Source organism: Rhinolophus sinicus, chromosome 16 (assembly GCF_057876585.1).
Source record: "Rhinolophus sinicus isolate RSI-liver-muscle chromosome 16, RSI-T2T, whole genome shotgun sequence".
Classification (NCBI taxonomy): Eukaryota; Metazoa; Chordata; class Mammalia; order Chiroptera; family Rhinolophidae; genus Rhinolophus; species Rhinolophus sinicus.
In genome coordinates, this window is record NC_142516.1 from 54,395,103 (window position 1) to 54,420,930 (window position 25,828).

The 25,828-nt window shown below is 36.6% G+C and overlaps 1 long non-coding RNA gene across 1 annotated transcript in view; it reads left to right on the top strand.

The window, feature by feature from the left end:
- Positions 1-25,828, top strand: part of LOC141571336 (uncharacterized) — a 518,221-nt gene that overhangs the window by 293,142 nt on the left and 199,251 nt on the right. The window contains exon 3 of the long non-coding RNA XR_016019140.1: positions 19,017-19,197. This is a non-coding gene — a long non-coding RNA (uncharacterized LOC141571336). The remainder of the gene's footprint in view (positions 1-19,016; positions 19,198-25,828) is intronic.

The following is a 25,828-nucleotide window of genomic DNA, read 5'->3' on the forward strand; positions in this document are numbered from 1 at the left end:
TTCTTTCACTCAACAAAAGCTTTTCTACTTCTATTGTGCCCTAGTTATTTATTTTGGATAAATTAGAATTGTGATATAACCTTGCCTTGGGATCTGTTTATGTTGAGGGGGTTGGGGGAGGGCAGGAATCTCTATCTCCTGCAGGTGTTTGAGGGAGTTGGTGGGGCGGGAGTGGAAGTAGGTAGGGTGAGAAACAACCTTCCACTCTTCTTCAGAAATTTTTTCTATGCTAAAGAAATCTTTAACGTAGAAAAAGATTTTACTCTCCCTCCCTCCCTCCCTCCCTCCCTCCCTCCCTCCCTCCCTCCCTCCCTCCTGTGTGCTTTTTAAAAAAACAGCTTTGAAGGAATGGAAAATTTCTGTGGTCACTGATAGCAAATACTGAAAGGCTCATTTGCATATAGATGTTTCAGCTTGCAACTGCATAATCCCCTGAGAGAGGCCTTGTTTAAATGGGCAGGCAGACTGGCACAGGGCTGCCGGGTTCCTAATGAAAACTAAATTGAAACTTGGGAAACATTTGCCTTGGAGGTGGCCAGGCTTTTTAGAGTATCAATTTAAATCTGAAAGATGCAGGCAGCTCAGTGCCAAATTGCCCCTCCCTCTTTAAAAGCCTTAAAATAGAGGGTAGAAAGAAAATGGGGAGAAAACAATAAATGATTGGGTAAAACCTGAGTTAATAAATGTGCTTCTTTTATGTAGTTAGAAATCCTGCCAGATTTCAAAACTGAGCAGGTGGGAAAGTGGGGAGGAGCAATGAGGAGAGTGCGAGGCTTTATCTATTCTAGACAGTCCTAGGAAAAGAGAAGGGATCTTTTCTAGGTAGCATCCGGGTGGGCCAAGACTTTTGAGACAACTGGTAATCATCTACTTGTAGGCTAAAGATTTTTCAGATTGGTTTGTTCTCCCTGAACTTGACCGTGGGCTAAGTAGATAAGGGCAAGTCTGAAAACAAGATAATGTGGAAAGAAAAGAGATTACAAAAAAGGTCAAAAGATTAGCTGGGGGATAAGTGGAAGTCAGAGGAAAATAAGGGAAAGGTTAGAAACTGATACCAGGCAAGGAGGATAAATCGAGTTAGTAAATGAGGGAAGCGAACATAGGAGGAAAATAAGAAATGAGATCAGGAAAATTGGCCACAGGATAGGAAAGGGATACAAAGATAATTAAAAATAAAAATACCAGGAAACAAAAGGACTGACAATGTGAACGAAGGAAATCAAATAAAAACATCAAAAAACTGAATACCTTCCTTTTTAGACAGGCTTCCATGTCTAAATTGAATGAGAACTGGAATGTCAACAATTTTCTATATTTCTTTCCCAGAAGAACTAGCATTTATTGTTATTGCCAAAAGCATTGTTTTCCTTTGAACAAATTTTAATTTATAATCTTCTTGACTCAACATCTGGATTTGAGCATGATATCCTCACTAGCTAAAGCAGCACAGGATTGGATCAAGCTTTTGATAAATGAGTATCTTAAAGAAGCTTTGAATGTAAGTGTAAGAAAGATAATAATGCTTCTTCCCCAACACACAGGTACACAACACACACTTGAACGCACCCATGTGAGCTCACTAGATAGTAGAGCATATTTGTAATAAAATACATACTGCCCACAAGAGGGACAACAGATTTATTCTACAGTGGCGCACATGACAAACATTTACTGAGTGCCTATTATTATATTTGAGGTTGAACTTGACTGACAGTCTTTGTCGTCACATTGTTTGCTGTGTAGTGTGGCAAAAAGAATTGCCTGATGAAATAACATTTTTATAGGAAAAGGAAAAAAATAGAAGTTAGAGGTAATGAAATTTGCTATCTATAGTATCCCATCCAGAAAGGGTAAAATCTGAAACATAGAAGAGCTCTGTTTACTTACCTTAAAGAAAGTATGAAGCAATATGAAAGCCAGATTATGGGGGCTAAATTATTTTGTGTATGAGATAGAGATAGTCGTCCTCAGAGAAGATGCTTAAATAGAGTGAGAAGGGAGAACCTCGTTGGAAGCAGAAGTCCACAAGATTGAAGACCAAATGGGATCAAGGAAGACTGAAAAGATAATGCGTGCTATGTAATATCAACCCTTTTTTGCTGCCATTCAGCTAAATCTCCATTTATCTCCAAAATAATATCCATTATTTTACTAAGGTCCGGTGAAGCAGATTTTCTTTTGGGAATGGAGAGAATTGCTGAATTCTGCCTAATGTTGCTTGTGGAGAATCACACCGACCCTTAAGGCTGCATCTGTTCTGCAAAAAGAAAAATAAAAGTGAGGAGGATATAACCATCTCAACACTTATTTATTCAGCACCTACTCTGTCCCAGGCCATGATGGGGTCCTGGGATTAAAATGGTAACTGATCTGTCCCTGTGCTGAAAAGGCACATGATCTATGGGACTTGCATGTAAAAATATTTGATCTCTTTTAACCCAATCATTCATGGGTCTGAGACTTGTAAAAACAAAATAACAAAAATAAGAAAAACTAAACTCAAACAAGTATGGAATCTAAGTATCTACAGTCAAATGTACTGTGTACTAACTATATGTTAGATGTTATGTTGAACACTTCACATGTGACACCTTGTTTGATCCTTACAATTTTTGAGACAGGTATTTTTATTATCCTTGTCGAGCAGATGAAGAAACTGGAGCTTAAAAGTATTAAGTCACTTTCCAAAATCAGAGTTATTAAATGGCAAATCTGAGGCTGAACCTACATCTGTTTGGTATCAAAGCCCATGTGCTTTAAAAAAAAAAAAATCATTGCCATTTTTTCAGAATTGAAGGCAGGTATCTTACAAATGGAAATTACTTTAGTTAGTTCTTTACTATCCACCCAGTTCTACTTCTACGGAGAAGTACTCAAGTTTAGACTGACAGCAACTCCATTTGAAATTCATATGGGTAATGTCTACGTCATATTCATGAAGTATTTTTAAAAAATGCATTTAATCATGTAAGTGTGGGGCTGTTGGTTGTGATACTACCCAGAGAGTCAATTAGACTTTTCACTTAGGTGTTGTGGTGTAGAGTTGACACAGAAAATCATTGCAAATTCAGTCCCAAATGTCAAGGATTATGTATTTGCATGGTACATGACTTGAGGATATTAAATTTGGCTCTGGTTTGTTTGTTTGTTTGTAAAAACATCATTTGAATAACTGTGACAAAATATTCACATATTACTTGTGCTTGAAAGAAAAAGAGGAAGTCAGGAAGGAAAAAAGAAAAGGAAGGGAGGGAGGGAGGGAGGAAGGAAGGAAAGGAAGGAAGGAAGGAAGGAAGGAAGGAAGGAAGGAAGGAAGGAAGGAAGGAAGGAAAAACAGGAAGGAAAGAAGGAAGGGAGGAAGAAAAGCAAATGGAATTTTTTGGATTGTAGTCTTCTTACCTTCTGTTTTACTAGTTTACTCGGGGTAACTTCATCCTGTCACTGACCCCAAGTGACTTTAAGCCCAGGCCAAATTTTTCCTCTGGCATGTCAAGAACTTTTTAAAAAGTGTTTATAGTTAAACAAGGCAATTAAAGGCAAGATTAAGTTTATATATAAAATGATATCCTCCTATAAAGAATAGAAGCCAGCAGAAGAGAAACCCTTTCTTTTAGGCATTTTAATGACTGTCGGACTAAAATCACTCATTACTCTCAGGCACACTGCCTTTTGGTTGACCTTGTGGAATGTCTATTCGATGGTTTTTCAAAATCACTTATCCGTGCAGTTTTGGCAACTCTGCTGTGTTAGCAATCCCAGTTTTGTATTCGATTCTACTTCATTTTTTTTACATAAGTTCTGAATTTACCCTGTCTTTCCCATCAAAATATGTAAGCAGGTACAAAGGAGTAATTGAGGGTTGTCAAAAAATCTTAGCATTTCAAAATATTTATTCAAATTATGCATAGACTTGTAATAAGGGTGCAAAAGCTAAAAACTGATTACCTCCCTGAAACCCTGGGACCACTGAGAAATTCTTTAATGCAGTGATGAGAATCCTTATGAAAAGTTTGAGAACCATCTTTGTCAACATGTGTGATGTTTATGACCACTAGATGAGTTTAATTTGGATTTTGCCTCTATCTTCTTCTCAATGATTTAAAAAGACATCAGTATCTCTTCAGGGATAAAATTCATTTGTATCTAAATTTTCTATCCTTTTCAGCAGCATCACCTTCTTTAAATATTTATTAAGTGGTTGATTACTATTTGCCTGGCACAGTACTTTATATCACATATGATCTTATATATAATTCTCATAGAAAATCTGTGAGCTAGGTACAATTAATGTTTCCATTTTATAGATGCACATACAGAGAGATCAAGCAACTTGCCTTAGGCCCAACAGCTAGGAAGTGGGAATGCTGGAATATGCATTCCCTTATATAGGTCCGTCTGACTCTAACACCTGAAACCTTAATGTACACTGCACTGCCTATTCCAGGGCGACAGCTGGAAACTAGGCATGGAGACCTGATCTCATCCTAACATCCATCCCCCACTACTTTTAATAAAGTCACTCTTACCTTTGAGGAGCAGACCCTACCCCCGCATCATGTGACCTCACCTCACCTGGTTCCTGAGGAAGACACATGACGCCAGTCAGGCCAATCAGATTTGTGCGCCTGGCCATCATGGTTTGATGGAATGCTTCTTGTGGTCATTATGTGGGCCGAGACTAGCCGATATGAAGGTAACATCCTGAGAGCCAAGAAATGGAAAGAGCTCTTGGCCTTGGGGACAGTATTGGAGCCCCTGCATCCAGTCATGCTTTGGATCCTTCAACGTTTTAGTTTAAAAGCCAAAAGATTTCATGCTCACTTTTGTTTTTCCTTAAGACAGCTTGAGTTGGGGTTCACTTACCATGGAAAAGGATTGATGAAGAAAGCACAGATATGTCTCCCTTGGTTATGAGACGACACGGGCAGAAAACCCCATGGAACACTTTGTCTCACACTTCCCCAACTCCTGACCCTTTACCAAAGCGCTAGTGATGTCACTTCCATTAGCTTGGTGTTATGATCGATGGTGGCGTTTTGAAGTTTATACCCTGCTTTTTCTTTTCCGGTTAAGGTCCTTGAATGTATGTGATTTTCCTATCTTTGGTTGTTTTCTTTTGTTGTCATTGCTGGCACTTGGGTCAGCAACACAAAGAGTACAGGTCAGGGATGTTTGTAATGATCAGACCTAGAAATTTGGCAATGAGTAGCCGGGGAAGATATTTTTAAAAAGTATTTTGTTGTGATAATTTTATGAAGCAATCAATACATTTCTGAGAGTAAGAATCATTGGATATTTAGAAAGTTATATTCAGTGTTAACTCTTAAAATTTTGATTTTAATGACCACAAAATTCAGGTTGTGTTCTTGAAAGGCAAAGATTTGCTTCAGAGATCCAAGTATAGGTACATGTCCTCTGATTTAGAAAGGTGCTCAATAAATATTTATTGAATTGACAGTGAGAACAAAGTCTCATACCCTTGATCATAATGAATTTAAAGTATCAGAATCCCCAAACCGACTAAGCTATGGCATTTGTCAAAGTAGAGATTTTTTTTCTTTACCTAGGCCTCTATCTATTATGTCTGTCTGTCTGTCTGTCTGTCTGTCTGTCTGTCTGTCTCTCTGTCTCTCTGTCTATCATCTATTTATCGTCTATCATCTGTCTACCTACCTACCTACCTACCTACCTACCTACCTACCTACCTACCAACTTACCTATAGCTACAGGGATGAGTTGGGTTTGAAACTCACTGCCTTGCTATGCTTTATAATCACACATTTGTTGATGGGCTCATAATCCATGAAAGCTTTATAAGGTAAATTATCAACAAAAGATGTTGCTGGTTACAATGAACAGGACTCTTCAAATTTCAGTAAAGAGTCACCAAGCTAATGTTTTCTTTGGACCTGCTCTTTCCTATCAAGTACCTTGAGATGAATGCCATCTCAGATAACGTATTTATTTCCAGAGTCTGATCAAATGCAATAAGGAGTGCTAAAATTGTTTGAAAAGTAAGAAGTGCTATACAAACACAAGGTACATATCAGCAGGCACTGTTTGGTTTAGAAATTATAGCCAAGAATTTTTGAATTAAAAAAGTATAGTCAAGGTATTCCATGGATTCTGGGAAGCACATGGAGAGCAAAGGGAAATGAAAAGTTACAACTTTTTGGGAAAAGTTTTGCCTTCTTTACTAAGTATTGCTACTCACTACCATCCTGAACAGGCTTGAGGAACATGCCCACTTAGGTTGTGAGGGCCAGAAGGAGTACTTGAACTCAGGTATCTCTGATTCCAAAGCCTGAGTACTCACTGCACAAGTGAGACCTTGGTCTCAAAATCCAACATCCTAACTCTTGGTTCCCACCCTGGCACCACAGCAACTCATTATATTACTGTCATGATCAAAGCCTGATGATGTCACTCAACAAGGATTTGTTAGTTGCCCAAGGAATACCTTCTAGGTAGAAGGATGATAAATATGCATAAAAGAAATTGTCCCTGTCCTTCTATATCTAACTTGTGGCATTAGCAGGTAAATATTTAAAAAGAAGCTCTCTGCAATTAAAAAAAAATCAAAAATCTAATTTGTAGCACCGTCCAATTTCTTTTTCCCCCCAGCTTTATTGAGGTTTAATTGACAAATAAATATGCACTATATTTAAAGTGTACAATATGATGATTTGATATATGTATACGTTGTGAAAGGATTCTCACCATTGAGTTAATTAATATGTCCATCATATGACATATTTACCTTTTTTGATGAGAAAACAAGTTTTACTCAGCAAATTTCAATTATATAATACAGTATTATCAACAATAGTCACCATGTTATATATTAGATCCTCAGACCTTATTCATCTTATAACTGAAAGTTTATATACTTTTATCAGCTTCTCCCTATTTTCCCCATCCCCATCCCCATCCCCCAGTCCCTGGCAACCACTATTCTGTTCTGTTTCTATGAGTTTGATTTTTTCTTTTTCTTTTTTTACAGTTTCACATGTAAGTGATACCATGCAGTATTTGTCTTTCACTGTCTGGTTTATTTCACTTATCATAATGCCCTCCAGGTTCATGCATGTTGCAAAAGGCAGGATATACTTCTTTCTTTCATTTTGAAGACTGAGTAATATTCCATTGTATGTATATATACCACCTTTCCTTTATTCATTCATCCATTGACAGATATTTAGGTTGTTTTCATGTCTTAGCTATTGTGAATAAAGCTGCAATGAACATGAGAATACAGATACCTCTTTGAGGCAGTGATTTTGTTTCTTTTGGATATATTCAGTTGTAGGATTACCAGATCATCTGGTAGTTCTATTTTTAATTTCTCTATTTTTTATTTTTAAGATAAGAGATAACAAATGCTGGCAAGGATTTGGAAAAATCACCACACTGTTTTCCATAATGTTTTGCATTTTCACCAACAGTACAAGGGTTTTCTTTTTTCCAAATCCTTGCCAGCATTTGTTATCTCTTATCTTTTCTTATAATAGCTATCCTAACAGGTGTGAGGTGATAGCTTATTGTGGTTTTGATTTGCCTTTCCCTGATGATTAGTGATGTTGAGCATCTTTCCATTTGGTCATTTGTGTGTCTTCTTGGAAAAATGTCTATTTAGGTCCTTTGCCCATTTTTAAATCAGATTATTATTTACTTATTTTGCTATTGAGTTGTACTTGTATGAATTGCATATATATTTTATATATTAACCTCTTATCAGATTATGAGTATTTTTCATAGGTTGCATTTTCATTTTGTTGGCGGTTTCCTTCACTATGCATACACTTTTTAGTTTGATATCATCTCACTTGTTTATTTTGCTTTTGTTGCCTTTGCTCTTGGTGTCACATCCAAAAGATCAATGCTAAAACCAATGCCAAAGAACTTAACCTCTACTTTTTCTTCTAGAAAGTGTACAATTTCAGGTGTTGCATTCAAGTCTTTAACCAATTTAGAGTTGATTTTTAGTGTAAAATATGTGTCCAGTTTTATTCTTTTGCATGTGGATATCTAGTTTTGTCAACACCATTGGTGGGAAAGAGTATCTTTTCCCCATTGTATTTTTCTGGCAACTTTTGTCTAAAATTCATTGACCATATATGCATGGATTTATTTTCTGGATTCTATATTTTGTTTCATTGACCTATGTGTCTGTTTTCATGCCAGTACCATACCTTTTTGATTATTATAGTCTTGTAGTATAGTTTGCAATCAGAAAGTGTGATGCCTCCAGCTTTGTTCTTCTTTCTAAAGATTGCTTTGACTATTCAGGGTATTTTGCAGTTCCATATGAATTTTAGGATTGTTCTATTTCTGTGCAAAATGCCATTGGAATTTTGAGAAGGATTGCATTGAATTTATAGATTGCTTTGGTTAGTATAGACTTTATTAACAATGTCCATTTTTCCAATCCATGAACATGGAATATCTTTCTATTTATTTGTGTCTTCTTCAAATTTTTCATTAATGTCTTAATAGTTTTCAGTGGACAGATCTTTCAATTCCTTTGTTAAATTTATTTGTATTTTATTCTTTTTGGTACTGTTGTAAATGTGATGTTTTCTTAATTTCTCTTTCTGATAGTTTTTAGTGTTGGGAAATCATAGATTTTAGTGTTGGGACTTCATAGATTGTGTTAATGCCTGACCACTGCACTGTACACCTGAAGCTGAAGTAGAATAATATTGACTGTCAACTATAATTAAATATATATATATATATATATATATATATATATATATATATATATATATATATATATATAATTATATACACACACAATTATATATATATATATATATATATATATATATATATATATATATATATATATAATTATGCTGTGTTAAAATTACACTGATGGTAACCACTTTGAGCACCTCTTGCAATTGCAGAAGTCAAATGTGACTTGTATTCATCTGCAAATAGAGACAATTTTACTTTTACTTTCCGATTTGGATAACTTTTACTTTTTTTCTTGCTTAATTGCTCTGACTAGGACTTCCAGGACTATAATAAAACTGGTGAGAGTGGGCATCTTGTCTTATTCATGATTAAAGAAAAAGCTTTCAACTTTTCACTGTTGATTATAACTTTAGCTGTGAGCTTGTCATATATGGTCTTTATTATTTTGAGGTACATTCTATCAATACTTAATTTGTTGAAAGTTTTTATCATAGAAGAATATTTACTTTTGTTTAATTATTTTCCTGCATCTACAGTCATGCACTGCACATTCTGAGAAATGTATCATTAGGTGATTTTGTCATTGAATGAACATCATAGAGTGTTCTTACACAAACCTAGGTGGTATAGCCCACTATGCATTTAGCCTATATGGTATACTACCACCACGTATGTGGTCCATCTATGTCTGAAATGTCATTATGCCACCTGTGACTGTATTGAGATAATCACATGTTTAAAAAAATTTTTTTTCCTCATCCCCCCACCCCATCCCCTGTGGCAACCATCAACTTGGTTTCCATATCTAAGGGTCTGTTTCTGTTTTGTTTTGTTCATCCATTTGTTTTGCTTTTTCAGATTCTGCATAAAGTGAGATCATATGGTATTTGTCTTTGTCTGACTTATTTCACTTAACATAATATCCATCCATGTTGTTACAAATGGCAAGATTTCATTCTTTTTTTATTACTGAATAATATCCCATTGTGCATATATACATATATACCACATCTTCTGTATCTATTCATCTATTGATGGACATCTCGGTTGCTTCATACCTTGGCTATTACTAGTAATGCTGCAATGAGCATCGGGGTGCATATATCTTTTTGAATTAGTGTTTTTGTTTCCTTCAGACAATATCCCAAAGTGAAATTGCTGGATTGTATGGCAGCTCTATGTTTAATTTTTTAAGGGATCTCCATATCGATTTCTATGGTGACTGAACAATCCTACCAACAACGTATGAGGATTCTCTTTTCTCCACATCCTCACCAGCACTTGTTATTTGTTGATTTATTAAGTATTTAGATAATCATATGGTTTTTATTCTTAATTTTGTTTGTGTTGTATCACACTTATTGATTTACACTTTCTAGTTTCTGTACTATAAATACTCTCACCACTACTGATTTCATTCTATCAGCAGTTTATTGACTGGCTTGCAAAATTCCTCAAAATTTAGCAACCAGCTCTTTTGAATCTGTGTATGACTGCTGATCAACTTCCATACATCACTGACATGGGGCTTCTCTTAAAAAGCAATCATAGGCAAGAGTTCTGGTTTGAGTGATTTACTGTCACTTTAGACAAGTTACCATGGCTAGGTGTGTGAGTACCTATAATTACCCTCTTACTGAGTTACTGGATTGGTGTCTTAGTCTGCTTGGGCTGCTATAGCAACAACAACAAAAACAACAACACAGACTGGGTGAAACAACAGACATTTATTTCTATAGTTCTGAAAACTGAGTATCTGAGATTAGGGTGCCAGCCTAGTTATGTTCCAGTGAGGGCCCTCTTCCTGGTTTACAGGCAGCCAGACATCTTTTCACTGTATCCTCACATGGAAGAGAGAGAGAGAGAGAGAGAGATTATCTCTCTTATGTCTGTCCTTGTAAGGGCGCTAATCCTATTTATTAGGGGTTCAGCATCATGACTTAATTACCTTGCTAAGTCCCCACCTCTAAATACCATCATATTGAGGTTCAGGCTTCAACATATGAATTTTGGTGGGACACAAGAATTCAGTCCTTAGAAGTAGGCATTGAGAGTTTCAAATGCACTGGAGTCACCTGGTATGAATGACAAACAGTTCCCTGAAAGTCCAGAAGAAGAGAAATGTGGATTGGATTACAAAATCCTATAATGTGCTATACTCGAATAATCCCAGAGAGAAAGAGATGGTATACAAATACATTACTATCAAGAATATATGAATATAACCATGGTAATTGTAAAGAAGAATTGAGGGGAATGGGGTATTTCAAGAAACTTTTTGTTGATAGAGAATGCAGAGAGATGAATTAGAGAACATTACCTACCTGTGTGAGTTAAATTTTAAATACCATCAATGTGGACTTGTTCTTTAAGATAAAATGTGGAAATGGATCCAGTGTTCTTTTTCTTATGAAAATGATACCGGGGAGAACATTTAGAACAGAAACATACATTAAGTATATTGCTTGTTTAAGGACTGCTGAGGTTGTGAATATGAGTTTTTCAATTAGCACAAACACAGGTGTATTTTAAATGCTTCCGTCCCCAGCAGTTCTGTTACTACAGGCTCTACCTTTGATGTTTTGTTTTGATCATTTTTTGGCTCCAAAAAGGATTTTCTTTTTTGTTCTGTTATTCTGTATTTTGCTTCTTTGATGTAGGGCTTGACTGCCATGTTGCAAAAGCACATTTCCAAACTTAAGAAAAAACAAACAATGCTCAACACCTACACATTTGGCCTCATTGAACAGTTTCTTTCCTTACAATTAATCCAAAGAGAGTTGAGACGCACTGCTTCCTCTATTCATCAAGACGATAGTCAATTGAAAAGGCGGAAAAATAGCAACTGAAGCTAACACTTTTAGAAGCTCTTAGCAAAAATAATAAAAGCCAGGAAAAGAGGGTACTCTTTAGAAAGCATTTAGAATTTGTAATGCATTTTTAATTATCCTGGTAGAATGTCCAATGTTTTCATGTATATTATAGATCAAAGAATGAAAAGAACATTTTTGAGCATTTTCTTTAAACTTTTTTCTGTCAGCTTGAGTTTGGACTGCCCTTAAAAACTTTTCTGGCACCTAAAGTAGAGACAAAGCAAAGGTGTTCCTTAAATTATTATTTATAAAAGAAAACAAAAAGAAACAATTATACAAATGTAGAGAGTATTTAAGTAAATTATGGTGTATCCACGGTATGAAAATTAGGCAAACATTTAAAATATTTCCGAAAAAATTTTAAATAATTGATAAATGCTCCTGTTTTATGTTAAGTAAAAACAAGCATTATTCAAAATTGCATGTATAATATATGGATGTTCATAGTACCTTTATTTTTAATACCAAAAATCTGGGAACAATCCAAATGTTCCTTAGAATGTGACTGAATAAACAAAATTGTGGTGGATTCATACAGTGGAATGCTACTCAACAATAAAAATAACAAATTACTGATACATGAATAAATATAAAAATATTATGTTGAGTGAATAAAAGCCAGACCCAAAAACTATATATTCTATGTTTCCATGTAAGAATTTTAGAATGGGCAAAACTAATCTATGGCAACAAAAAGTGGATCCGTGGTAACCTGGGGAATGAGTTAAGAGGGATTCATTGCAAAGAGGCACAGGGATCATTTTGGGTTGATAGATGTGTTCTATTTCTTGATGGGGGGTAGACGCATAGGAGTATATACCGTGTTTCCCCAAAAATAAGACCTAGCCAAAAAATTAGCTCTGATGCATATTTTGGAGCAAAAATTAGTGTTTAAGACCCGGTATTATATTGTATTATATTATATTATATTATGTTATGTTATGTTATGTTGTGTTGTGTTGTGTTGTGTTGTGTTATATTATACCCAATCTTATAGTAAAATAAGACTGGGTCTTTTAATAATTTTTACTCCACAAGACACATTAAATCTGATTGTCCAGCTAGGACTGATTTTTGGGGAAATAGGGTACATGTCAAAAGTCATTAAATTGTATACTTAAACTTTATGTATTTTATTAAATAATGATACCCCAAGAAAGTTGATTAAAAATTAATATGTAGTATAATTCAATTATGGAAAATAAATTATGCACCAAAAATGTGCATTAATTATCTCTAGTTATGGAATTAAGAGTAATAGTTTTTCTCCTACTTGATTGCTTTGTTAAATCTACTGGAAACATATATCATACATAAAGTTTTATATATCTACATACTTTACCTATCTATCTATCCACCCATCCTCTTACCTTCCCAATTATTATTGTCATTTAGAATGCATGTTGATATAGATATATAATTTTTTTAAGTGTGCTTATAAGGCCCTAGCATTATAACAATTTTGCTTTGTAATGATTTAACCTGAGGATACCTTCTTGATTAGTTTTGCTGGCAGGTCTCCCCCTACCTTTCCCTGATTTGTGCAGTCACTCCAGAGAAAAGTAATAAAATATTTGATATCTTAAAAAAGAGTCAGGCTCATTGACTATTTAGAATGTTTTGATCATTCATTTTGTCAAGATCAAAGAATAAGGACTATTGATTACCTAGTGTTCTTTCTATGCATACCTGCTTGTATGACACAAAGATTACTTGAATAGCACTGATTGTTGTCACGGAAGATCCCAGTGAAAATGGATCTAATTCTCCTGGGAGGCTGTCATTCTAAACAACAATGGCATCAATTTCAATCATCAACAAGAAATATCAAAAAAGTATAATAATATTAAGAATAAAATGATTTGGTACTCAAATATTTATAAAACACTTTTACCTACAATAACTCCTGCAATATAACAGTCCTGTGAGGTAAATGGGAGAAGCATTATAGACCTATTTTTCAGATGAAGACACTGAAGCTTGGGAGACTCATTACACAGCTGTGTGACAGAGCTGTTATGCAAGTCCAGAACTCCCGAAGTGCTATTTCAACTATTTGCCTCAACGAATTTTAAAATATCCATGTTCTTTTATCTCAAGATTGTCATTCATGGAAGCTTCCTCTTCTTATGGACTGTATGAACAGACAAAGGTTTTGTTTTTGTTTTTTCAGGATATTTGGTTGTTATTAAAACTTACTGTGTTTTTTTCCTTGTTTGGGAGTTTGGAATAATGAAATGTAGCCTATTACAGCTTACAAATATTTTTGGAGCAGGCCCATCAAATTCACTAAAATCTGAAGGCTTAGGTATATAAAGATAATGAAATTGGTTTGACCAGGTTTTCCTTCCTCTGGCCAGAGTGTGAATATTCTAGACCCAATAGAAACCTGGCTGATTCTTGAGTGTGGATTGTTAGCAAAGGAGTAGGAATAGTTGGCAGTGTACCTATGCACAAAAAAACAGTTGTGATGAAGGTATTTAAACCTAAGCATTTCCTGATTTGGATAGAGAAATAGATTCTCATTCTTGGTTCTACAACTTAGTTTCTGTAACCAATTAGTTTTAGGATCAGAAGATTTCTTCCACAAAAACGTTTTGTTCCTCAGGAAAACGCTTTTGGTTGCCAAATAAATCAGTGCCCAAAAGACATATTTCACCAAAACATTTGTTTTATAGATTTCATGTTTACATATCCAGAAACATGATTACTTTTCTTATTGGCGTGAATGTTTCTTTATTTAAAAAACAAAACAAAAACTTTTATCTGAGCTCCTCATAAGGAAGCCATTGAGAGTATTTCAAAGAAGGTAAAATAGTTATTCCTTACTATTACACAGACTAAAAGGCAATGAAATATCAGTGCTATTACCAGAGTAGAATCCTAACCCAAGTCATCTATGTTTATGATTTTAATTAACTAACTTTGCTCTTTCCAAATAATGCAAATTAAAAGTGCCAAAATCACTTGAGGAGAAGGAAACACTATTTCTGAATCATTAAAGGAAACCAGGAGAAACTGCCTCTGGACAATTGGCTTAATCTAAGAGTTCATCTATTTTCTGCCTGAAATTTCACTGAGCAGATGTTCAATTTTTCTCATTTTTTTGGTCTTCTTAAAATATGGTTTAAAACACATCCAGGCGAATATTTTAAATTTCATCATGGTGGTTTAGGATGCTTTTCATATCTTCCAAAATTTTCTTCTTCAGGCAGATTATTGACTAGGAGTTCATGTTTGAAAACAATTGCAAACCCTGAGAATTCGTGTGCCTAAAAATGAAGTTGTTTGAGCAAAACACAGAACATGGTAGATTCCAGGGAGGAAGATTTGTTGTAATATAGTTGCTCTGGGTTCTGAAATAATTTTTGTGTCCCCTGATTTTTTTGTTGTATATAGGGAGAAGTCATGTCAATAACATTAACTCTCACTTTTATTTTATTTATTTATTTTTATTATTATTTTTTAAGGAGGGCGCAGTGCACAGTGGCCTACACAGGGATTGAACTGGCAACCTTAATGTTATAAGCACCACGCTCTAACTGAGCTAACCCGTCACCCCCTCTTTTATTTTTAATTCCACATTTAGTTAATGACTCAAGTATATTTAGTTGGTTAGGGTATATCCAGAGGGAAGTTTGTCCCACATATACTTTCTTCGGCCTTCCTCACTGTTACTGTTATGAAACAAGGAAGTAGAAGGTAGTCATGAAGGCTCTGGAATGAGACAAGAACCTGGTTATCAGACTGTTGACTGAGGCCATAGCAGAACTAGTAGAAAGTATGATAAATTAGTATTTGCTCATTCATTCATTCATTCATTCATTCATTCATTCATTCATTCACCTGTAACTGCTACTTTAAATTATTAAAGTTAGAATACTGCTATTTTGCAAATGAGAAAATCTAGTTCTTGGCTTGGTTCTTAAAATGATTGAAGTTAGAAAACTGCTCTTTATAAATTCACAAGGTCTGGGTCTGTCTATTGCTATTTTCAGGCCAGTCTCTGGTACCTTGGAAAATATTGGATGCCCATGCAATGAGCCAGGAGAATAGATCCCTTTTTACCACCCAACACGATCATCATCACAATCATAGTTTATCTGTTATGTATGTTACTGCTTGAAAACAAGTCAAGAGGTCTCCCTAACATGCGCTCCTTTAAAGCTGAAAAGAACAAAAAGCCTATGTAACAATGGGCTACTTTCAGATAAGCAGGCTGGAGAAATTCCTCAAATCCAAAGGCACTTTGTGGGTAGACATTGGTGGGGGTGTGGAGAGTTGGAGGTCCTGTTCAGGATTTGTAAGATCTGTTTGCTTCCTGATACCCTTATAGGTCTGTCCCTTCCTACCTACATCTCTATTCTTCCAAGAGAGAAAGTGTAGCTCAGTTATTAAGAACTGGAGCTCTGGAGTTAGAAAGGCCTAGGTTTCATTAATTCTCAGGTTCCGCCACTTATTAATTGTATTAGCTTGGATATGTTACTTTAATTTTCTAAGTTCTATTGTCCTATATGTAAACTGGAAATAGTAATATTTTCTTCCCACCGTGTTATTATGATCAAGCAGTTAACAAGGCACCTAGCATAAATGTGCTCAAAAATGTTTATTATTATATTACTTAAAAATTTTTATGGTCTAACTATAAAGTAACACAAAAAATGAATGGAAATATTTATTTACCTTTACCTTTTATATTCGCAAAGGGGTGTGTGTGTGTGTGTGTGTGTATCTGTGTATATATAGCTACATATGCACACATACACATATATGTACAATTTTTAAAATGGAAATATCTTTACCATTACTTCTAATTAGCAATCATTGTAGTGAAATTTAAATAATACAGAGAAAGTGATGTATGTCTACAGAGACCAGATATAGTTGAGAAAACATTTCCAATCATTTCAGAGGAGACTGAGGCCTCTGGTCTCTCTGCCTCCATTTTGTATCGATCACCTCACAGACAAGAGGGACCTCTGGGGACCTGCCATGTGAGACTTTGATGAATCTACAGCAGAGGCTGTTTTATCATAATAAAGTATAAGCCTTGTTTGAGTAACCCACATCCTGTTAGACACCATTTTCTCATGACTGCATAATCTTTCACAGCATTGTTTGAGGATTCTTGTTTTAAGGTCCCATGGAATACTCTGTCAAGTCTGTGGCATGTGGATTAACAAAAAAATTCTAGATTAAAGAACTGCCAGAAAGCCATTCTCTAGGATTCTGGATGATATCAGAACGTCTACAATATTGCCATCAAAGATTTCACTAGTCAAAAATCCAAGGGATTTTTTTTTATTTTCCAAAAAGTTTTCATGATATAGCATCACTTTCTCTCATGGACTTTTTCTGTCTCTTCCAGTTATGTGTTTGTCCCCCATCCTTTACCTATGGAACATGTACATGCTGTGGAGTGTAGAAACTACTCAAAAGAAGGTTTGTGGAAAGGACTCACTTGTCTAATTGTGTAGCAGAGGTGGCTCCTGTATACTGCAGGGGGAAAGGCTAGCCTTACTGCTCCTCTCACTGTGTGATACAGAGCCTGTAAGTTAATAGAGGGAGAACTCAGTGTTGTGCCCACTTCGTTTTTGATATGCTGAGATTTATTATATAGGAATGGTGGGACTTATGTTGAAGTAGGAAAATCTCTCAGATGAGAGTGAAACTTCAGCAGTGCATATCTTATACATACTAGATATTCAATGCATATTTCTTGAATAGACTAATGAGTAATGAATGATTCATGGAATCTTGCCTCAGCTTTTCTCTTGAGGTTTAGGTTCCTCATCTGTATGGAGTTTGGACCAGATCAGAGTTATACAAACTGTTTTCAGGATGAGCAAGATCTCTGCTCCCATTTCACATGTTAATAGATAAAAAGGGGGTGACTGGCCAAGCTACCCGCGCCCCTTCTCAACCCCAACCAGGATGGTCTCAATCCTGGCACTAAATGCTCAATCCTCATAATGCAGTGACATTCCTCTGCCTGTCTGGGTTCGGACAGGAGCCTGGCCAGTTGTTGAAAAAGCAGTGGTTTTCAGCAAGGAGAAAGGAGGAAGAGAGAAAAGAGAGCATATTTTTTCTCCCCAGGGGAAAGGTCTTTGAGGAGCCAGGCGATGTGTAGGGCGTTAGTCCAGAGTGTTGTGACTCGGCAAAGGGCTTAAGTCCCAGCAGGAAGCTGAGGCAGAGGGCCAGGCCATGTGGATCAGGCCCAGAACACAGAGGAAAGGACAGGACTACCATTTGGTCAGGCCCCAGGTACCTAGCACTCACACCAGGCATACCAGATTCTGAATTTATGGCTAAACAGCTATTTTCGGACCCCTCCTGCTAGTAAAGCCAGGACTCCTCATGTACTGCCTGCTTTGGTTCAGGAAGTAGGTGGAGTTTTCTGCAGGTGGAAAAGCACAGCTGAAAAGGAGGAGGGAAACCAGCTCTGACACAGAACAGCATCCTTTCTATGGTGCTAATTTGAAGGGCTGTTTTAGGAAAGTCCATTTGAGGGCAGTTGCTCAGCCCGAAAGATGGAGGTGAAATAGAGAGAGATTTTCTTCAGCCTGGATAACAGCACTGGCTACGCTTAGACTTGCAAAATCACCTGCTAGGGATTTATGTCAATGCGTCCCCCTCCCCCTTAAAAATGGAAAGGAAAAATAGAGTGAACAGAGGGTTTATATAAATTGTTATTTTATTTCTGATCTAAGACAGGCGCGTGGTATCTAGAAAGATTACCAGTTACAGCAGTTCATGTGTTTTTTTAATAGAATCTGAAATACAGCTGGATCTACCTGGACAAAGTAAACAAATTAATAAACAGGTAGAAATAAAATGAGATTTTGTACTTTAACATTGCCTTCGTTCACTGTAGATTAGTGTGTCTTTAAATCTCAACCAAAGTCAAGAGCCCACAATTGAGAGGCAGCTGGAGAAATTCTTCCACTGTGCCAGGACAACTGATGTACAAGACGAGTCACCTTACAGCTTGGCTCAAATCTTAGGCCCTTGGGGCCCTTTCTCAAACTGGGAAGCTACTTTAATGGAGCCAATGATCACAGGCGCAAGGAGGCCCTTGAGGAGTGTATTTTATTTGATTCCTAACTATGGCTGGAAGGTGTGCCTAATGCTGGCAAACTCAGGTACTGAGCTGCCTTTGGGAGGTAGTGGGGTAAGACGAGAGAGATTTGGGGTCTCTGTAGTTTAATAGAATCTGAAATATAGCTGGATCAACCTGAACAAAGTAAACAAATTAATAAATGTGCCTTTAGAGGCATCAGGGCAGAGGTGGCCAGAGGCTAGGAGAGTGGCATCCTGAGTCCTAAGTGGGGATAAACAGTTACTCCTTTTTTATTTCTCTCTGCCTTAGTCAACTCAGGCTGCCATAATGAGATACCACTGACTGGGTGGCTTCAACAACATATGTTTATTTTCTCACAGTTGTGGAGGCTGGAAGTCCAAGATCAAGGTGCTGGCAGATCCAGTTGCTGGTGAGAGCTCTGTTCGTGCCTTACAGACACCTGCCTTCTTACTGCGTCCTCACGTGTCTTTCCTCTGTGTGCCCGTGGAGAAAGAAGGCTGCTGTCTCTTCCTCTTCTCCTGACGATGTCAGTCCTATCAGGTCAGGACCCCACTCTTCTGACCTCTTTTAACATTAATTACCTCCTTAAAGGCCCTATTTTCAAATACAGTCACACTGGGGGCTTCAACATCTGAATGGGGGAGGGGGTGGCACAATTCAATCTGTAACCCAAATCTAAATGATTTGGTTTTTGTAGAGGTAGGTGGGAGATGAGAGCTGTGGCAAACAAAAACTTAATTCTAATGGAATAAGTCCCCAGATGGAACTTGAAGGCAAAAGATAGTAGTGACTTACGTGCACATTTATATTTCCCTCAAAGCACCATGTATAGATTTCTTATTTTGTTCTTATGATAACCACGAGAGGTAAATTGGAAAAATGTTATTATCCCTGTTTGCCAGGCAAGAAACCTTAGCGGGTGATAAGGAGGGTGTAAAACAACTTGCCTTAGTAAAGTCTGAGAGCTCCGAGGAGCTGGGATCTCCATGCAGGCCCTGCCGTATATGTTCCATAGTCTCGGCTCCCTCACTTCTGTTGCTTTTGCGAGCTGCCAGTAAAACGTTTTTCAGATGTCCCACAATGACGCAGCAGGACAAATATCTATAGCAATCCCAGACACCAGCAGTTATTTAAAATATGTGATATGAAGTCATGCCCCAAAAGGTTGAGGCTCTGTAAGTTATTTCATTCTTGGTATAATTTCATTCTCAAACTATTTTCTGGGCACAGTTCCTCAAGTAAATGGAGCAAAACTACCCTGGAGGAAGATAAAAACTTTAGGGTGATATCTATTGCATTTTTTAAAGTAAAAATGAGCAAAGTTCAGACAGAAATAGGAAAACTGAACACCTGCGGTGAGGAGGCAAGTTTTCTTATATGGAGTCTGTAGATGTTTGGTATCCTATCAGGACCCATGCTAATAGGAAATCGTTAGGAATATCCCCAAAAGACAAGATGCAGCCCCTCGGGGATTTTAGGGGAGATACATCTGTGAAAACAGCTGCGTTCAGAGTTTTTTCTAAGCTCAAATCAGCATCACTGGCTCATCCCTCCTCCTCCTCTCCCTTCACTTTGTTGATCATTGAGCAGTACTTAGGGATAAATACACATGGAGTCCGCAAAAAAAGAAAACTAGGGAGGTACACCTGTGGTTTTCTGGATGAGTGTTGCAGGGGCAGCACAAGGCGTATTTTAGTTGCCAGTCCCACATCCCAGTGATCCTATGTCACAGCCCTACAGATTCCGCTCTCTAATGGTGGGCTGGATGCAGCATCCTCTTTGCAGCGGATGTAGCTTTTGTTTTGTTTTGCTTTGCTTTTATTCTTTTGCTCTTAATAAGACTATTTGGCAGACTGCCAGTTTAGGAATCATTGACCAACTTAAACATGTGAGGTACTGAAATACTATCACTTCAAGAGATTACATTGGTATATTTAGGAGAACTACACATAGTGATGATATGACTTTGGCCCTATGTGATGTGGATAAATATCTTTGGATTTATCCTGGGTGGAGAAATCCATGGAAAGAAGAGTTGGACTGGACTGTAAATCCATAGTTGTAGTTACTCTTTCATTAATAGCACTCATCAGATCTATAATATCCTTGGCAATTATATTCCACATAAATTGCCACTCTGCCTACAGGCCTGCTCAAAACTAGTCCGCCAATGTTACCTAGTAGCTAAGTGCTATATTTAGTAGTGCTCAGGGAAAACGAGCAGAATGAAAACTAAAAGCTGCTGTGTACTGTTTATGGAGCATCTGCTGTGGGCCAGGTCCCTCCCTAGCTAGCTGTAGTATATACCCACTACCTCCAATCATGCTCATGTCCAGCAGGTGAACATCAGGTGAAGGTTATCATTTCCATTTCACCAAAAAGGAAACTAAAACTTAGATGGGCCAAATATTGTGCTCAAGATTACCCAGTGGCAGAGCCAGGACTGAACCCAAGGACCTGTGACTACGAAAGCCTATCATTTTGACAAGACGTTAAACTCTTTTCCCAGAAATGCTCCATTACCTTTCCAGGGCAGCATTTACTGGCCTATGGTCATTTTACCAAGTGGGATCTTAATATCCCAATAGCTTTGGGCAAGCAGTTTGTTCACATCAACTCCATCAACGGCTTCTGAAATACATGTAACCTTTGTTCACTGTTCCTACAATGCAAATGAAGTAATTAATCTGTAAAAGGTTTTGAAAAGCAAGTTTTAATTAAAATTACAGACAGCTGTATAATACAGTGGTGCTCTGTCATTCTTATCCCAGAGCATGTGATCAGTGGGAAATGGCTGCCCTGGAATTGCAGATAAACTGTGCTTCTGACAGCAGAATTGAAGCCCATTATCAATGCTGAGAAAACTCGCTGTTTATTACCAGAAAGATTACAGATTGATTCTATCTGTCCTACAAGCTACTTTAAAAAAAAAAAAAAAAACATTTTAAAATAACTTGTTACACAAACACATAACAATATCGATGTAGTGCAAAAGCAAGGGAAGAAAATTACCCACAATCCTGACTCATTTTTTAAAAATCTATTTTCATTTTTCTCTATTCCCTTCCAGTCCTGCTCCATATATATAATTTTTACAGTGTTAAAATCTAGCAGAGCTATAATTTTGTATTCTACTTATGCTTTTTCAATAAACATTAGAGCAGAAGTTTTTTCCACATTGTCTCAGAACCTCCCACTGCTGCAGCTATGGAACAGCAGTGCCCACTTCCCGCTGAGGCCAGGCTGCGGGCAGCATCCAGGCCCCAGGAGGGTAATGTAAACAGCTCTTGGGAGAAGCACTTGCTTCTTTTGCTTCCCATTATGTTTTGATATATCCATGTTGAAAAACGTTCCAATAGTTTATTCATTTTAACAGTTGTGAAATAATTCGAAGTATCATATTCCACAGTTTACCCATATCCGGGGAAGAATCTGAGCAGATGGGCACGGATGACTCTACCAATGGAAGTGATTCAGTGCTCAACACCTGGAATAATGAGCAGCTCCTGGTGTCTTTGAAAGCTTTCTATAAAGGGTATTGCTGCAGAGTCTAGGAGGGAAACAAAGGGGGCACCCAGTGAGCAGGTCACGTTGCATTTGGTGCAAAGTAGGCATCTGACCTCATTTTGTTTGTTCATATGGATAGTCAGTTTCACATCCTCTATCACCCTCTGTTCTGTGACACCAACTCTGTCATATGTTAGGTTTCCCTGTAGGAATATGTGTCAGAACTCTTTACTCTCTGATCTACTGGTCCATTGTCTATTCAAGCTCCAAAACCGTACTCTTTTCATGACTAGAGCTTTATAATAAGTCTTAATATCTGGCACAAGAATTCTCCCCAACCTTTTTTCTCAAAATTATCTTAGCTTTTTTGGTTTGTTTTTGATTCTTCCCCCACCCCCCCAAATTAGTTTAGGGTTGTATGAATACAAAGATCGCTTGCCTCTTTCTTCCAATTCTCATACCTCCTACTTCTTTACTTTGTCTTAATAAATTGCCCAGGAGCTCCTGTTTAACACTGAATAAAATTGTTAATAGTGAACAAACACCCTCACATTGAGACTGAATCTACAATTTCAACATTAAGTACAGTATTTGATGTGAGTTTTTAGTAAATATTATCAAGTTAAAGAAATTTTCTTTTATTTTTAGTTTACTTATTGTTTTTTAAATCAGGCATGGATGTTAAATTGTAATGAATGTTATTTATTTATTTGTTTATTATAATTACTATATGAAAATTTTCTTTTAATCTCTACTAATATGTTTTTTAAAATTTATTATCATTTCATAATTACGCATTGGGCTCAGAAAAGCAGAGGTAAATCAATGCAACATTCACAATTTAAGAAACTGATCATCAAATGGTATGGTTATTATTTCTCCTGGGTCATTTTATAACACGTTAGAAAAAAACATTTTAAAAATATACATTTTTCAAAATATTGGATTGAAATAATTTAGGATGAGAAGAACTCGATCATTTAAAATGGCCTGGGGATGGCAATATTAACGGCACTCATTACTTATAAGAAGAGATTCTTAATAATTGGCATGGGAAAAGGCAGCCCCCCCATTTATATTTGTCTTATCACTATCATACAGCCACCCGATCATCACCACAGTGAGTCACTATTGCTAATAGTAAGCTATAATATCACATAGGTGTGTTGAGACCAAGAACTATTGAAGATCACAGTTTTTAATGAAACAAGGATAATAGCCAAAATTAAATGTGCAATAATAAAAAAAGACTCCCAACACTAAACCAAAAAAATAGATATTTATACATGTTATCGATGCATGTGTTAACATTTAAAAAACTCATAGTCTTCATCTTGCTAGTAAATCTATACAAGGATCCCCCAAAAGAAATGACTCACTAAAAGACTCTCATACTATCTACTTACAGACATAGTATAGAAAGATGTCCAATGGAAAAGTCTGTCATGATGAGCAAGAGCATGGGGATGTTTTATATGTCCTGCACTGTTCCCTGCTGTCTACAGAGGATTGTCTGCAGAGGATCTGTGTAGGGATGGGGTGTGCTCTTACAACTTTCTTTGATCCTGATTGAGGATCTACCAAGCTTGCTCTTTACTTCCAAGATTTTTATATCTAGCAAGAGTATCATTACCCGTCAACATCTATGACAGCCTATGTAAGTTTCTATGTGAGAACTCTGAGATTAAAATTATTGTTCTATTTGAAACACAATTCTAGCACTTCCAGTGTGGCCTTCATAGTAGAGGTGACATAGCAAATGCCAGCAAAACTGGAGACAGGCAGAAAAAGTTATTACCACAAGTAACATGTTTCAGCTCAGGCTTTGAGATGTTCTTGGAAAAGAGCCTTTACTCTTCTCACCTTTGGAACTAGTCCAATATCCAGAAGGCTACAATCTTAGAAATAAAACCACTCAGAAAAGAGGAGACATGCTCTATTTGATATTTAGATATCAAAGGCCATAGTTTCCAAACCAAAATTGTCATATATCATCTGATAAATATAAATGAATTCAGGGGCCCATAAGGAAAATATTTAAAGCTGAAACCAGTCTGAAAAAGAAAGTGACTTTAAATACTCTGGTGAGAGTATAGCTTTGTCACTGAGTTTTAGTTCTTTTGTTCTCTTAGTTCTGAACTTTTAACCTACTCACTATCCTTGATTTAAATGATGAGCACTTTAGTGAAGTGTCTTACTTTTAACAGCCTATAAAGTACTAAGCAAACTTATATTAAATATATATATATATATATGTATCTCTTTCTGAGGGTTAAACTGAGGGCAATTTTGCAATACATTTTAAGTGTCCCCTCCCACCCTGTGGCATTTAATAGAAACAGTCTTGTACAGGGACATTTCCAAATAAATAAGAAATAAACTTGAAAAAAACATTAAATGTAAATAGTTACTGAAGAACACATTTACTTAACAGGGTGGACACTATGAAGATTCATCTGTTCCAGAAAATATTTGAAAGTACTTACATGAAAAAGTAGAGCAGGATACTGTCTGGAGTTATTAGTTTGTTTTCACCATTGCTTTTCTTTTCATTTAAACAAATTTTTTAAATAATTGAATTATGGAAAGTAAAAAGAATAAAAGTAAACATTGTCTATTGCTAGAAATGTTGAAATTTTATTTACTTCCAGGTTTTTTTTTCTTTTCCTTTTTTTTTAAAGAGATAAAGCATTACAAATACAATGATAGCCCATTCTAATTCCCTCTTCTCAATCTCTGACCTCCTAGTCAACATTGCTTTTCTCCTGCCCTTCCTTTTGGCTTCTTCTTCTAAAAGCTGTGGGGCTGGGGGTTGGAGTATGGGCAAAGGCTTTCTCTGGTGGGTGAATAATGAAAGACATTCTGTAAGAGTTGAGTCAGAGAAGGGATTTGTTAAAAGAAGAGGTGCAGGTGTAGAATTTGGAGGTACTGAAAGGGGAGCAAGTTTTTCTTTTACAAATGAAGCAGGTTTTCTTTTGATTCCTTTTATGTTTTCCTATTTTTATATGTCATTCTCTAAGGCTCTAAGCCATGTGTGTGCTTCTTTAAATAAATCTCACAAGATAACAGCCAAGTGCATCAAAATCATCAGGCATTGATGCCTGTCTGTAAAATATAATCACACGCTAATCATGGAGTATAGATTGGCTTTCTTCCCCAAGGCAAGACGCTCCCTGGCACCTGTGGAGGCGAGCCCTGGCATGAATACTCTGTTTTTGACAGTCTTTTCATACATGAAAGCTCACTGACAAGTCACCTAAGCAAACAATTTAACAATCTCAATTGGCATTTGTGTTAGCTATGAAATCGTACATTCAGAAGACCAAGTGGTACTTCTTCCACCACACCCAAGTTTGTTGCTGCCCTGAAAAGTCTAACTCTGCTGTCTAATATAGTATTACTGACCACATATGGGTATTAAAATTAAAATTAATTAAAATTAAAAAGCTGGTTCCTTAGTCACAGTAGTTACATTTCAAGTGCTCAGTGGCCATATGTGACCAGTGGCTACCATATTGGACAGCACGGGTATAGAACATTTCCACCACTGCAGAAAATTCTACTGGACAGCACCGATCCAGGATGAAGCAGTTGGTGACATTATTCTTCATGTGATTGAATAAGAGTCCTCTGCATATAAGTTCATGGAAATGGATAGATCAGG